At 43.5% G+C, this 15,304-nt stretch overlaps 1 pseudogene across 1 annotated transcript; it reads right to left on the reverse strand.

Moving 5' to 3' along the window:
- Positions 1–13,639: 13,639 nt before the first annotated feature.
- On the reverse strand, positions 13,640–14,691 carry LOC309868773 (kelch-like protein 42 pseudogene; annotated as a pseudogene). Its single transcript has one exon. The product of its transcript is annotated as a kelch-like protein 42 pseudogene (transcript).
- Positions 14,692–15,304: the final 613 nt, after the last annotated feature.

A 15,304-nucleotide genomic window follows, 5' to 3' on the forward strand; every position in this document is an offset into this window, starting at 1 on the left:
GCTTACATATTTGTGCTTACTTTTCAGTGTTATATAAACCTGCTTGACAGGTATGAGGTTTATCTCTAAAATTCAAACAATGTATTTTACAGGCCTTTACAACAAATGTTCTTTGTAAGAAACAGAATTTGAAATATTCATTGGGGTTATCATGCTATATCTCAGAAAGCAAGTCAAAGTGAAAGCAAGTCAAAGTGCTTAAAAACAGGAAATATTTCATTATCTCCTCTTCATTATGGTGTCAAATATGCTATGACGCTATTAGCTACATGTTAAACTACGACCATGTTCTCCACTTTTTGTCACACACATGGGGCTGGGGTTAGAGGAGGCCCATTATACATCAAAAGGACTGAGAGCAAAATGGAAGTGGTCCCTGGAAGGTCCTACCTTTGCTGTGATCTTAAGCTTCGAATGACCGCACTTGCCAGACACACGCTAACCGAAATAACCAAAACATTTTGGGATTCCCATTATCATAAGATCCAAAACTAAAACAACTCCTTCAAGTGAACCGCTCAACCTTGAAACCTACAAAGTTCAGCTAGTTGCACTAGACAAGTGTTTGTTACCTTAGATACTCATATTCTAGAATCAATAATGTCATAATGGGCCAAACTGTCGTGAAAACTTACCAAGCATACATAGAGAGCATTCAGCTTTCTCCACACACACAATTGGAGAGATTAACGTAAATTTTATTGCCCACCCCATGTCAATTTTTTACTCAGTAGGATCCCAATGAGAGAAAAAAGTATGTGTGCCGTACCAGCAAAACAAAATCATTTTCTTCAGACTTGCTTACATATTTGTGCTTACTTTTCAGTGTTATATAAACCTGCTTGACATGTATGAGGTTTATCTCTAAAATTCAAACAATGTATTTTACAGGCCTCTACAACAAATGTTCTTTGTAAGAAACAGAACTTGAAATATTCATTGGGGTTATCATGCTATATCTCAGAAAGCAAGTCAAAGTGCTTAAAAACAGGAAATATTTCATTATCTCCTCTTCATTATGGTGTCAAATATGCTATGACGCTATTAGCTACATGTTAAACTACGACCATGTTCTCCACTTTTTGTCACACACATGGGGCTGGGGTTAGAGGAGGCCCATTATACATCAAAAGGACTGAGAGCAAAATGGAAGTGGTCCCTGGAAGGTCCTACCTTTGCTGTGATCTTAAGCTTCGAATGACCGCACTTGCCAGACACACGCTAACCGAAATAACCAAAACATTTTGGGATTCCCATTATCATAATATCCAAAACTAAAACAACTCCTTCAAGTGAACCGCTCAACCTTGAAACCTACAAAGTTCAGCTAGTTGCACTAGACAAGTGTTTGTTACCTTAGATACTCATATTCTAGAATCAATAATGTCATAATGGGCCAAACTGTCGTGAAAACTTACCAAGCATACATAGAGAGCATTCAGCTTTCTCCACACACAGAATTGGAGAGATTAACGTAAATTTTATTGCCCACCCCATGTCAATTTTTTACTCAGTAGGATCCCAATGAGAGAAAAAAGTATGTGCGCCGTACCAGCAAAACAAAATCATTTTCTTCAGACTTGCTTACATATTTGTGCTTACTTTTCAGTGTTATATAAACCTGCTTGACATGTATGAGGTTTATCTCTAAAATTCAAACAATGTATTTTACAGGCCTTTACAACAAATGTTCTTTGTAAGAAACAGAATTTGAAATATTCATTGGGGTTATCATGCTATATCTCAGAAAGCAAGTCAGAGTGCTTAAAAACAGGAAATATTTCATTATCTCCTCTTCATTATGGTGTCAAATATGCTATGACGCTATTAGCTACATGTTAAACTACGACCAGGTTCTCCACTTTTTGTCACACACATGGGGCTGGGGTTAGAGGAGGCCCATTATACATCAAAAGGACTGAGAGCAAAATGGAAGTGGTCCCTGGAAGGTCCTACCTTTGCTGTGATCTTAAGCTTCGAATGACCGCACTTGCCAGACACACGCTAACCGAAATAACCAAAACATTTTGGGATTCCCATTATCATAATATCCAAAACTAAAACAACTCCTTCAAGTGAACCGCTCAACCTTGAAACCTACAAACTTCAGCTAGTTGCACTAGACAAGTGTTTGTTACCTTAGATACTCATATTCTAGAATCAATAATGTCATAATGGGCCAAACTGTCGTGAAAACTTACCAAGCATACATAGAGAGCATTCAGCTTTCTCCACACACAGAATTGGAGAGATTAACGTAAATTTTATTGCCCACCCCATGTCAATTTTTTACTCAGTAGGATTCCAATGAGAGAAAAAAGTATGTGCGCCGTACCAGCAAAACAAAATCATTTTCTTCAGACTTGCTTACATATTTGTGCTTACTTTTCAGTGTTATATAAACCTGCTTGACAGGTATGAGGTTTATCTCTAAAATTCAAACAATGTATTTTACAGGCCTTTACAAGAACATTTGGTTTCATTAAACACATGAAGTTGACCACCGTACCCAAACACCAATGTAGAAGGTAAAAGAAATGGTTGCTAGGTCTCTCTCTCTCTTTTTTCAATTATTTATTACCCCAAAAAGCTGGCAATTATCTTATCTTTACTGGAAAGTCATGAGGGAGAGGCACTGGGACTAGCTCCACAGGGTAAAAACTTGAGGGCATTAAAAAACAAAAAAGTTCACTGCGTCCCATGCATTTCTCTTGGTCACTGCCTCTCCTTAGATGCATAAACACAGCACCTGTACTGAGTTCAACAGTGGCTCCCTCAAAGATACGCGCTTTCTATGCCTGTCAAATAAATAAATCAAATCTTTTTTAAAAAATAAAAAATAAATAAATTTCTTTGGCCAAGAGGTAACTCGGACACAAGTGGGGGAGAGCGATAAAAGGCAAGACACACTTCTATCTGGTGGGCCCCACCGCCTCCTAACACAACCAAGTTTGTCATTATCATGTGAGATGCTATCTACCAAGAACAGCAGTAAAAAACCTATTGGGAAAACTTATTTCCAAATTATCAATGCCAAATGCCCACCAAAAACAGTACAGCTTAATAAAAAGCACAACCACCTCCCACCTCTGGTCAGGAAAAAGTTCTCTTATATTGCTGTCTTTTGTAATCCTCTTACACTATGTGAACAACAGCCTTGAGCTGAGCTTCTGGAAACTGTCTGATAGGTTTGTGCTCAAGAACGAAGAAAGTGAAAACACAGATCCACAAGGATGTTCTGGCCCTAAATTCCATAGTGTTAAATGTGTTTGGAAGAAGGATGGCACTTACCCAGTCCAGTCACAAGACAGCTGCTCACAAGGCTGGGCTTCCAGAGCAGAAAGAAAATACGTATTCTCTTGGGGCACCTGGGTGGCTCAGTGGGTTAAGCCACTGCCTTCGGCTCAGGTCATGATCTCAGGGTCTTGGGATCGAGTCCCGCATCGGGCTCTCTGCTCAGCAGGGAGCCTGCTTCCCTTCCTCTCTCTCTGCCTGCCTCTCCATCTACTTGTGATTTCTCTCTGTCAAATAAACAAATAAAATCTTTAAAAAAAAAAGAAAATACGTATTCTCTTCATCACATCCTCTACCCCATTCAATTTTCATGCTCACACAAAGGGATCAAAGGTCCCTTCTGTCCAAAGTACCCTTGTAATACTCAACTCTCTTCCTCCCAGATATGCAAATGTCCAGTATATAATGTATGAAATTACAATATGTACATCAGAGCATTTCCCCAGGCTGCCCAAGCTCACGTGGAAGAGGATCACTTACTTGGCCCCTTCACTTACCTCTGGTCGTATATCCTCCAATGACATAAATTTTCCCCTTACACTCACACGCAGAGAACTCGGCCAGAGGGTTTGGTAAGGGTGCCACAAAATTCCAGGCATCCTGCTCGGGATTGTAACACTCAACATTAGAAACGGCCTGCCCACCAATGGCATAGAGTTTTGAATTAACAGCCACAAGTTTGAAGTTAGACCTGAAAGAGAGATACAAAGGCCCAGAGAGTCAGTTTTCTTAACCATTAAGAAGGCAAATGGCATCAACTGCTAAAGCAGACTGAGGAATGTGCTGGAGATCTAAAGAAAATTAGCTCTCCAAGCTGGGTGCCATTCTGCCTGGGGACAGAGGAATGGCCAAATGACACCTCAAATTTCACTCCTATCTCAGAATTCACAAGAATGAAGCATTTTTCAAATGTTAGCAATTAGAGATAAGCAACTCAATATAACCAAGAGTAGTCTTGCTTAGCCTTATGCCAAGAACCAAAGATATTTTAATAGTAATATTAATTTATTCATATTAACATTAAATAATAATTTATATTAATATTTAATATTTTAATATTTCTTTCAACTGCGGGAGCAAGTGTTAAGGGAGGAACGCATAACCTCCCTTGTCTCTCTACTCAGCATGTTTCCAATTCTTCCTCCCCATTGAGGAGGCTCCATGTTAGGTACACACTAGCACCTTCTATGGTGCATATGCTAAGGGTGGGTGCTAGAGGGTGGTTCAAAGACCCCTTTACCACAAGTGCTCCTGGCAGATCTCTCGCCCCCCCATCCCACCGCTCCATCCGAGGGCATCTTATATACTGTTTCACAACACAATACAAAGGGCTACATAAGCACCAAACTAAACATATTTTGATACAGCACCCTTACGGGGGCTTCCGTATGTTAACAAATACTTAAATCAACAAATGCTCATTTATCATAATAGAAAATAATTTTAGGGGCACCCGGGTGGCTCAGCTGGTTGAGCGTCAGCCTTTGGCTCAGGTCATGATTCCAGGGTTCTGGGAGTCTGCTTCTCCCTCTCCTTCCTGCTCATGCTCTCTCTCACTATCTCTGTCTCTCTCAAATAAATAAAATAATTTTAAAAGGAGAAGACACTGGTTTTAAGCCCCATATTCAGTAATACAATCAAATACTGCTCATCAGCTTCAGATGCTACATAAAAGTCTTGTAACTTTTAACTTCTGAATTGAAAAGAAAAAACTAATTTGTTCCAGTGTAGCGCACAGAAATTAATGACTCCTTGAAGGCCAGATGGGATACACATTTGGGTCAGTCTCCCAGATTGGTGCTTGGTCTCAAGTTTACAGGAGTGTGAGCAGAGCACAATGCAACAGAAAGACCTGAAGCAGCTCTCTGACCCTAGTCCAAACACGCCAATTCACTATTGCTGGTATGGGGATAATACTCATCACAGGATGGTCAAGACATTACAGGCAACAGTTTCTCAGGAAGTACCACACTGAGAGAAGATACTACCATTATCATTTCTTAGTTTTCTAGTGTTTGAAATAAAGTAGTAAATTTAGAGACCACATCTACCACTAATACAACAATGTCTTCAAAATTAACAATATCCTAAGAAAGAATGGGGAGACCCACATTTGAAAAATGCAGGTAAGAGGGTAGATGAGGAAGAAACAGGGAACAAGTTGGCCATGTGTGATCTCCTAGCAGGAGTCTAATCAACACTGATGTACCATGACATAGGACATGTGGGTAATAGCCACCTACACCTACTAAAACAGTAAGATGTTTTCAAAGGTGCCTGCAACGTGTCCGTTTAAATGAGTCTTTATTTTGTTTTTGAAATGACAAAGTGAACAGAGTACTCTTCAGCAAGAACCTCACATTGTCCATTACACCTAGCCAGCCAGTCACATTTTATGCCAACCGACTTCACTGGGGTGGCAGCCACCGGGGGGGGGGGGGTCTCTACTTCATGTTGCTTACTTTTCCTGCTGCCAATGGTCCTTAAAATCTGACCATGAGGGCGCCTGGGTGGCTCAGTGGGTTAAGCCGCTGCCTTCGGCTCAGGTCATGATCTCAGGGTCCTGGGATCGAGTCCCGCATCGGGCTCTCTGCTGAGCAGAGAGCCTGCTTCCCTCTCTCTCTCTCTGCCTGCCTCTCCATCTACTTGTGATTTCTCTCTGTCAAATAAATAAATAAAATCTTTAAAAAAAAAAAAAAAATCTGACCATGATGCCCTCTCTGTGTGTGCAAATTTGGGGAACCAAAGGAAATAAAGCTTGCAAATAAGGACTAAATTTTACCAGTCTGCAATTTGTTTTTGCTTCCCAAAGGTACACAGATAGTAAATTTTCTAAGATCAAAACAGATTTTAATATTCATCCAGCATAAGCATTTGTCCTAAGTAAACATGTAAGGGCTGAATGAGTAAGCAGTTAAAAGTAAACAATTCCATCTCTCCAGACCCAGCATGCTCAAATTCACTTGAAGAGAAGACGCTTTTCAATATTGAGTTGAAGATGAAACTGCCACCCCAACGCGGACCACTTAGTGAACACGCGTCCTGCTGAGGATTGTGAGCCCAGGCTCACACGGGGAGATCTTAGCTCCACCACTCAATGGCTGTGTGACCTTAGATAAGTCACTAAATCTCAGTTCATCTCGTCCTCAGTTTCCCCACCTGTGAAGTAGAGAAAGGAACATATATCACACAGGAAGAGTTGAAAAGGGGAACACCTGCAGAAAGGGGTCACAAGAGGGAATGCTTTTTCTGGGTGTCATAAGACTAAATTTCTTAATTCCGAGAGGATCTCTTTGTCATTTGTTAACTGCAACAGTCACCGGCTGGAATGTATTCTGGAATTACATACAAAGTGCTCTCTCATCCATAAATTCTCACCATGAAGCACCTCATTTCCTACTCTTTGAAAGTAACTCTTTCACTCTTCACCTACTGGAAGGGTGAAAGTATGAATCCAAGCTACGGCTTTAAAAAAAAAAAATTCATCTCTAGTGTTTTCTTAATATTGATCCCTGACATACTACCTTCAGGGGGTAAAAAGAATAATTTTTAAACCAAATAATGATGTGTTGTAGCTACATCCTTGACTGACTTAGAAATAAAGGGGAAAAAATGCTGATTTAATTACTACTTCACCTCAAGGAAATAAAGAGCCCAGCAAATCCTTAAAAACTAAGTGACATGAAACATGCTGAACCCTGCTACACAGATCAACAGTAGCTGTATACAGCTGTAGGGCGGCCGGTGACACAGAGGTGGGAGCGGCTTCGAGTGCTGGCCCTGTAACCATGCAAACTTATGAAACTCATCCTCAATTTCCCCTTGGGAAGATGGAGCCAATACTACTAAAAAGAGATTAAAAAGATCTAAAAAGAGACTACTCCAAAGAGATGCTGTGAGTGTGAAATAGGAAGTGACATCTAAAACAGTGTCTACAACATGTAGCCCAGAGTTAAGAGCTCAAGAAATAGGAACCATTGTCAAGGTTTGGTACAAAGAAAAGTTTGTTGCCATTGGAGTAAACATCAGAGAAAAATGGCAAGATCTTTTCTCAACCACACAGAAAAGACATATAGTTTGTGGAGCATTCAGGTCCTTGTGTCCCCTCCTCCTCCTCCTCTTGCCTACCTTCTGCCACTTCCCTATGGATTAACCTCCCCTGAGGACCAGCAGGTCGCTACCTACTAGGTGTCTGAGAGACTGGAGCACACGAAGCAACTACTGGACAAAATCACAATGAGTGGGGGATGAACAGACATATAGTTTTCTTTCCTTCCCACTATTCTCGGGCTGCAACCTTAACTAGAAAGGAGACCAGAAATGCCCTAAAATACTAAACTTTGGCCCAGAGAAAAAGGGAACAGCTAAGGCTGACGACAGTAATTCCGTCTCAGCCAGGAAACTTGTTTAACTCTCTCCCGGCTTTGTATTCACACACAGAACAACTGCAGAGCAAAAGTACAGGGCAATCAGAGAGACTAGAGATGTTAGAGACGGAGAAATGAACGACCAGGATTGCTGCAACAGTGGCCAGTTCCTGCAAGTTATCACCAATGGAAGCAAGGAGGGAGGGCAAGCAATGTTGTGGGTACACAGACTTTCGCACAGATGTCCTGACAACTCCTGAGATCAAACCCACATGCAGACCACTGGGCAGTGGGGCATCCCTGGACTTCAAAGCAGCCTCTCTGCTCTGCTGTGTACTCACACTGCCATTTTCAAGTGTGCCAGCACAACACTAACATCTCTTTCTTCCTTTTTGGGCGGGGGGGGGGGGGGCATGGGGAACACTACTGGTCACATGCACCATTTTATCCAGGGTGCAAAGGGCTTTACAGAATCTCTCAAGCTAGGGTTCCTGCCTGTCCCATACTATTTAAGATTCTGAGATCACCACCCTATTCCATTGCTGAGGAATGTGGGCTGCTTTGCATTTGACCACTTTGTCAAAGTAAACCAGTAAAGGTACTGTGATGTAAAGGTACATCACAGAGGCAGTGAATCAAGCCAGATGTGAAATGCTCTGTAATCACAGGGGCTGAAATCTGCTTTTCCTCAAGGTTCTAAGTTTCCTCTGGTGTTTCCAGAAACTGTATTAGATACATTATCCAGAAACAATCCCATTCTAAGTTTCATTTTTACTTGTTTCATCATCTAAATTCCTTGAGGACAGGAACCATGTTGTCTTTGTTGTTTGCCCAATAGTGACTAGAAAGATGCTAGACATGAATGAAGGCTGTGGTGAAGCTCAAACACATGTAATGAAATTTTTAAAAGCAGCACAAAGCATCTGTGCTCCACTTCTCTGAAGAAAATAATTTTTAAGAAAATTAAAAAATGCACATGAAGATGGTCACTGCCAGTCTAGAAGCCAAACTGTAAATACTCTAAATGGCTATATCTATTCAATGGATATTTACATTTTGGTTACGCTACTTACTACACACCTTAGCAAATTACTTACTTACAGTTTCTGACTGTAAAATGGGAACCTGCCTGATACAGTCTTTGTGAAGAATAAGTGAGATAATACATGCAAAGCAGTAAGAACAGTACCTAGCACAGAGTAAATGTTCAGTTAAATGTTACCTAATATTATTTTTCTGCTATTCTAAATAACGACAGTGACTGTTACAAGATAAAAATATTCACAATATTACATTTAAAAAAATAAAATAATATAGTCACTTTTATTACAATAATATATGATATAGTTCATAATTCAAAAACAATGGTGCATTTTGAGCATCTATGAATTATTGGATACCACATTAGCAGTAGGGGCACACAGAAGCAATGAACTGGACCTGACTGGAAGGGAGAGAAGCAGACATAAGCAGAAAACTTCAATTCGAGGTGGAAAGTATTCTAGAGAAACAAAGAATTTGAATATTTAGCCTAACTCAGAGTTCAGAAAGGGACATCCAATTGAGCTGACCCTCAAATCTGAGTCAAAGTATGAGAGAGATAAAGAAGGTTACAAATTCCAACATGGCACCCAATTTTAAAATTTGGTGGAAAAAAGTATCTGGGTAGAAAAAAAACAGTAGCTCGGGGTTGCCTGACTCGCTCAGTCAGTGGAGCACGCAACTCTTAATCTCAGGGTTTTGAGTTCAAGCCCCACCTTCGCCCAGAACTTACTTAAAAAAAAAATAAACAAAAGTTTTAAAAAAAACTAGAAAATTCCTGAGAATAGTTGCAAAAAATATACAGACTATACAAAGATCATAAACCTTTCCTGAAAGACCAAAAGACCTAAATACATGGAAAAACAATTTTTCTATCTGCAAAGTATTATGAAACTATTAATCCTCCTCCAACTTAACTGATAAATATCAATCAAAACTCCAACAGAACTTGACAATTGGATTCTAAAGCTTCTCTGAAGGGGAAAATGTACAAAGAATAGCTAAGAGAATAAAAATAAAACCAAAAAGGGGTGCCTGGGTGGCTCAGTGGGTTAAGCCTCTGCCTTTGGCTCAGGTCATGATCTCAGGGTCCTGGGATCGAGTCCAGCATTGGGCTCTCTGCTCAGCAGGGAGCCTGCTTCCCCCTCTCTCTGCCTGCTGATCTGCCTACTTGTGATGTGTCTCTCTCTCTCTCTCTGTCAAATAAATAAATAAAATCTTAAAAAAAAAATAAACAGAAAAAAATGGGTCTCTATTCCACGAGATAACAGAATAGTTTACCAAGCTGCAATAATTTAAAAGTATGCTATTGGAAAAAATAAATAAATAAATAAATAAATAAATAAATATAAAAGTATGCTATTGGTAAAGGAAAAGCCAATATGTCAATATGGAAACAGGAAAATTATCATCTGATAACTGGTTGTGCAAATCACAGTGAGGACTGAGGCCACTGAGACATTTAGGAAACATGCTATAACCTTACATTATACTTTACATAAAAATAAATCCCAAACACATTCAAATATAAATGTAAAAAGGCAAAACCATAAAATAGATTATAAGACAGATGAATATTTGTATATTCTTAACTTGTAGACACCTTTCCTGTGCAAGATTAAAAGCTAATAGTATGTAGGACAAATTTGACTCCCCCAAAATTTAAATTTCCTCATGTAAGAATACGTGATACATTTGTATAAAGAGATCTTTTTAAGATTATAATGAAGATTAGGTATTACATATTAAAGATTTAAAATCTGATGTCCAAAATTGGAGGCTCACAATGCCAGTGTTGTCCTACAGTTTGTTTGGTCTGCAAGGTTTCTGTTATTGTTGATGTTGGTTTTTTCAATGCAGTAAGTTGCCAGTCTTTAAAAATCAGGGCATCTGGCTATCTGGCAATGCTTTCTATACTTGGAGATAGCAACAAGCTGTGGGTGACAGGGGTGGGGCCCTCTTGCGGTAGGGTGACAGCTCTCCGATTCATCATCACTCCAACCCACCCCTCTACTCATTGACTTCACCAGCCTAGTCACTTTGTGGATTTTTATTTTTGAGGCCTTCCAGTAAAATAAAGGCAGGGGGGAAACAGTGCAACATTACCTAAGAGACAAGAGATTGATTCTACGTATGTAAACAGAATTTCTAAACGGAATAGGAAAAAGATAAACCAATTTTATTTTTCATTGGCAAAGGCCACTTATAAAATATATACAAAGTGCCAATAAACATCTGAGAGGAAAAATTTCTCTCCCAAGCAGAAAGATTCACATCAGTGTTTGCCAACTGGATTGGTAAAAATATAAAATGATGATAATATCCTGTCTTGGCAGGAGTACAGGAACTGGCAAGCTCAGACACTGTTGATAGGAGAGGAGATCTGAACAATGTTCTGATGGGCAATTTGGCAGGGGCTACCAAAATTTAAAACTTATATATACTTTGGCCCACCTATCCAGAGATTCCAGGAATTTGTTATTTAGGACTACTGAAAAATGCCTGCTAAGAGAGGCACATCTATGCCAAGATGTTCAACATAGCATTTTTTAAAAAGATCTTATGTATTCGAAAGAGAGAGTGAGCGAGTGAGAGAGCACAAGTGTGGGGAGGGGCAGAGGGAGAGGGAGAAGCAGACTCCTCGAGGAGCAGGGAGCCTAACATGGGACCCATTCCAGGGCCCTGGGATCATGACCTGAGCCAAAGGCAGATGCTTAACCCACTGAGCAACCCAGGCATCCCATTATAGCAGTGTTTATAATGGCAAATAGAAGCAACTTAAATGCTCACGAGTAAGGGATGGGCTGATTACATTACCATACAGCCAAAGGCTAGAATACAGCTCTTAATGAGTGAGACCGCTCTATGTATGTTGATATTTGTTGATACAGAAAAAACTCTCCAAGTGGAATTGTCATAATAATCAGCACAGCCTAATCAACCTATGGTAAAAATATATAGAAGATGAACAGACACCCCTACATGTACACACATACAAACATTTTCCCCTAACAATTATTAACATACTTATGTTTATATAAATGTACATTTATAACATATATTTACAAATGTATAATATATAAATATATATCAGTAGATACACATATCTTCCACTCTGTGGTTTCTCGTGTCATTTGTAATTTTTCTAAGCATGTATTTACGAATTACTTGAATACCTTTTTTTTTTTCCCCCTGGAGGACATAAAGAATATTCCTAAAAAGAAAAAGAAAAAAGAAAAACGACTATCAAGGATTTGTAAAGAAAGAAAAGGGGGCACTGGAGTGACTCAGTTGGTTAAGGATCTGACTTGATTTTGGCTCAGGTCATGATGCCAGCATCATGAGATCAAACCCTACGTCAGGCTCTGTGCTGGACACGGAGCCTGCTTAGGATTCACTTTCCCCCTGTGGCCTTCCCCGCTTCTCTAAAAAAATAAGAATTCTGTGAGGTGTTATGTTAGAACTCAAGCTGGATTTGGGGGTGGAGGGGTTCTGTTGAGCAGCAGTTGATACAGCTGGACACACGTGTGTAGAGGTGACAGACAACCGGCTGGGCCTTCCACCCCAAATCTGAGCACCATTCGTAACCACTGAATGTCCCTTTGTTACCTCAATTAAAGCTTGTAGAATTTGCCTAAAAATAACACTTCTGATACCAAACCTTAAATACAGTATCATCTCAGTGGTATAAATAATACACTAAAAAGGGCTTGGAAGAAAACATGCCAATCTCTACACAGTATTGCCTCTGTGAGGGAGGGAGCAGGAGTCATAGTCTTTCTGTTTCTTGATTCTTTTCCATTTTCCACTTTTCTAAAATAAGTATGTATTATTTTTATCACCAGAAAAAAAAGAACACTTTCCAAAATGAATTTCATGTTAGAGTAGAAATAAAGCCACTGTTCCCCCACCCCCCTAGGCTGGGGTACCCTTAAGTCAAGTATGTATGTATAATGGTCTTCCCATTCCAGTTACAACTTTCTTTGCCTGGTGGTGAGTCCCCCAACTACTTGTTCCACACTTCAGGGTAGGGCCCATGTGGGGGTTGAGATGGATACAAGAATAGCAGAAAAAAGGGTATTCCTGTCCTTTCGTGGATCATACTGATTGATTCTTCTCCCCACTTAAGTGTGAATGGCTCTGGGCCATCTTGAGTCCTTCCATCTTTCTTTCCTACCATCTCTTCCTGTATCTGCTCTGCTCTTTTTTTTTTTTTCCCTTCTTCTTCCTTTTCCTTTCCCTCCTCTATTCCCTACTCTCCCTTGCCTCCCCTCCTCCTTTACCTGTCTTCATGTCACCCAAGGGCATGTTGGGAGGGATTTGAGGATGGGAGGAGGAAGGTTGGGTGCACTGAAACGTTCTAATTTTGTAGGTGACCACTGCCAGGCTCAAATTTTAGAACAAAGACGAAACTGTCTGGGAAGGAAGGGATATGCAAAAGAGAGGATACAAAATAAAAAAGACAATCCAAGGTACAATTCTAATGGTAATCTGATTACAGATTGGGGCCCCAGTGTGGAAAGCTTCAAAGTCAATAACAACAACAAAAATCCTCCCAAGACCGCATTACAGGTCACTGCCCGGTCTGTCACTGTAATCAGGATTAGAGCCTAAAAAATTTAAAAAAAAGGTAAAAATGAAAGCAAACTTAAAAAAAGTTTTCCTTTACAGTATCCTTCCAGGAAACCACAGACATCCCCCACCCCACGCCCCCCAACTGGGAAAGAGGCAAAAAGGCAGTTTGCCTGAAAGAGCGAGACCTGCTTGGTTAGTTGACCTGGCGGGGGCCACTTCTTCCTCGCAAGTTCTCAGTTCCTTGGGAACTCTGCCAGAGTCCAGGCCAGCGACACTCCTGAAGATGTCATTCCCACTTCAGCAAAATCTCCTGCGATTGCCCAGCAAACATCAAGGGAATGAACGAACTAGTGAGCAAGTGAATGAATGGAACGGGAAAAGAAGCAGAAGCAGCCCCGCTGGGCGCTTACCTCTTCTGGTTCATGGAGGCCACCTGGAGCCACTCATTGGTGCTGGGGTTGTAGGAGTGCGCAGCCGAGATTTCCTGGCTAGTGATCCTATACCCGCCCACTATGAAGAGGTAGTTGTCCAGGATGGCAGACCCGTAACCCCTGACGTTCACCAGGTCGGGAGGAAGGTTGTTGGCCAGCGGGAACCAACGTTCGGTCATCTCCTCATACCTGAGCATGGACGGGGGCTCCCCTTGGTAGGGGTGTGGGGCCAGGGGGCCCCCCAGGAAATCCCCCAGGGCTACAAGAACCGGAGTCCCGGTCATCCGGGCCTCTCTCAGCCTCTGCTTCAGGCTGACATCCCCGGGGGCCTGAGGAGGAGCCCCCAGGAGGTGGAACTGGGGCTTGCACAGCACCTCGTGGAAGTGGACGACCATGAAGCGCAGGCAGGCCTCCTGCAGGTCGGGCAGCCCGTACACCTGCGCCAGGCGGTACAGCTCCAGGCAGTTGGTGAGCCGCACCTGGGACAGCAGCAGCTGCAGCAGAGACGTGACCTGAAGGAAGGAGGCCGCTTCCACCAGCTCCGCCAGCAGGCTCACCTCGTCCATCTCCTCTTCCTCCTCCACCCCGCCGCCCTTCTCCGCCTGCGGGCCCAGGAGCCAGCCTTCGCGGGCCCCGCCGGCGTTGATGAAGTCCAGCACCAGGCGCAGGCCCGGGGCGCTGAGGCCGCGCAGCTGCTGCACCTCGGGGCCGCCGGCCTCCTGGCTCAGGGCCTCGCGCATGCCGGAGCGGTAGAGGGCGCGGAAATAGTCGCTCTGCTCGATAAGCTTCCTCTCGCTCACCGGGTAGCAGCGGTCCTCCAGGCGGATCTGCACCATCTCCTCGGCCGACATGGCTGGGGGGCCGGGGGCCGCGGGGGTGCCCGCCAGCTCTGCGCGCTCGCCTCCCCGCCCCCACGCGCTCGCCGGGTTCCGGGTTGGGCGCGCCGAGGGATGGCGCCGCGGAGGAGGAGGGAGGCGACGGGCCGCCGCCCGCTCCCGCGTCCGCCCAGCCTATCTGGGTCGCGGCGGCGCCCCCGAGGCAGCCCCTCCTCCTGGTCCCGGGGGCGGCGGCTCAGCCTCGCTCCCCCGCAGCGGCCGCCCTGCCGGTCTGCTCTGCCTCAACGCCACAAAAGGCCGGGTTGCCGCGCGCCGGGCGTCGGGAGGCGGCCGCCGTCCTCGTCCGGGTTGTCCGGGCCGCGTCCGCCGCCGAGGGGATCCCAGCCCCCAGCCCGCAGCCTCCTGCCACGCCTCGCTTCTCACTTCCGCCCGCAGGACCCCTGCCGCCCGCCAGACCTGCGAGCGGATCCGTCGTCGGGGAGGGCCGCGGGCCCCGGCGCTCCGGCTGCGGCCACGTCCCCGCAGCCTCCCCCGCACGCCCGGCGCAGCGGCTCTGCGGCCTGCGGGCTCCGCAGCGACGCGCGGGTTGGGAGGGGGACTGGAGGCGAGGTGAAGCCAGTCCGCTGTTTCTTCCGCGCTGCTTTACGAGCGGGGAGACAGAGAAGAGAAGAAGAAACAGGCGTGGGGGGACCGGGATGATGGGAGTCGGGGGTCCTGGGAGTCAAAATGACATCACATCTGGGATCGCCCATCTAGCCCA

This window comes from Mustela nivalis, assembly GCF_964662115.1.
Source record: "Mustela nivalis genome assembly, chromosome: 7".
Classification (NCBI taxonomy): domain Eukaryota; kingdom Metazoa; phylum Chordata; class Mammalia; order Carnivora; family Mustelidae; genus Mustela; species Mustela nivalis.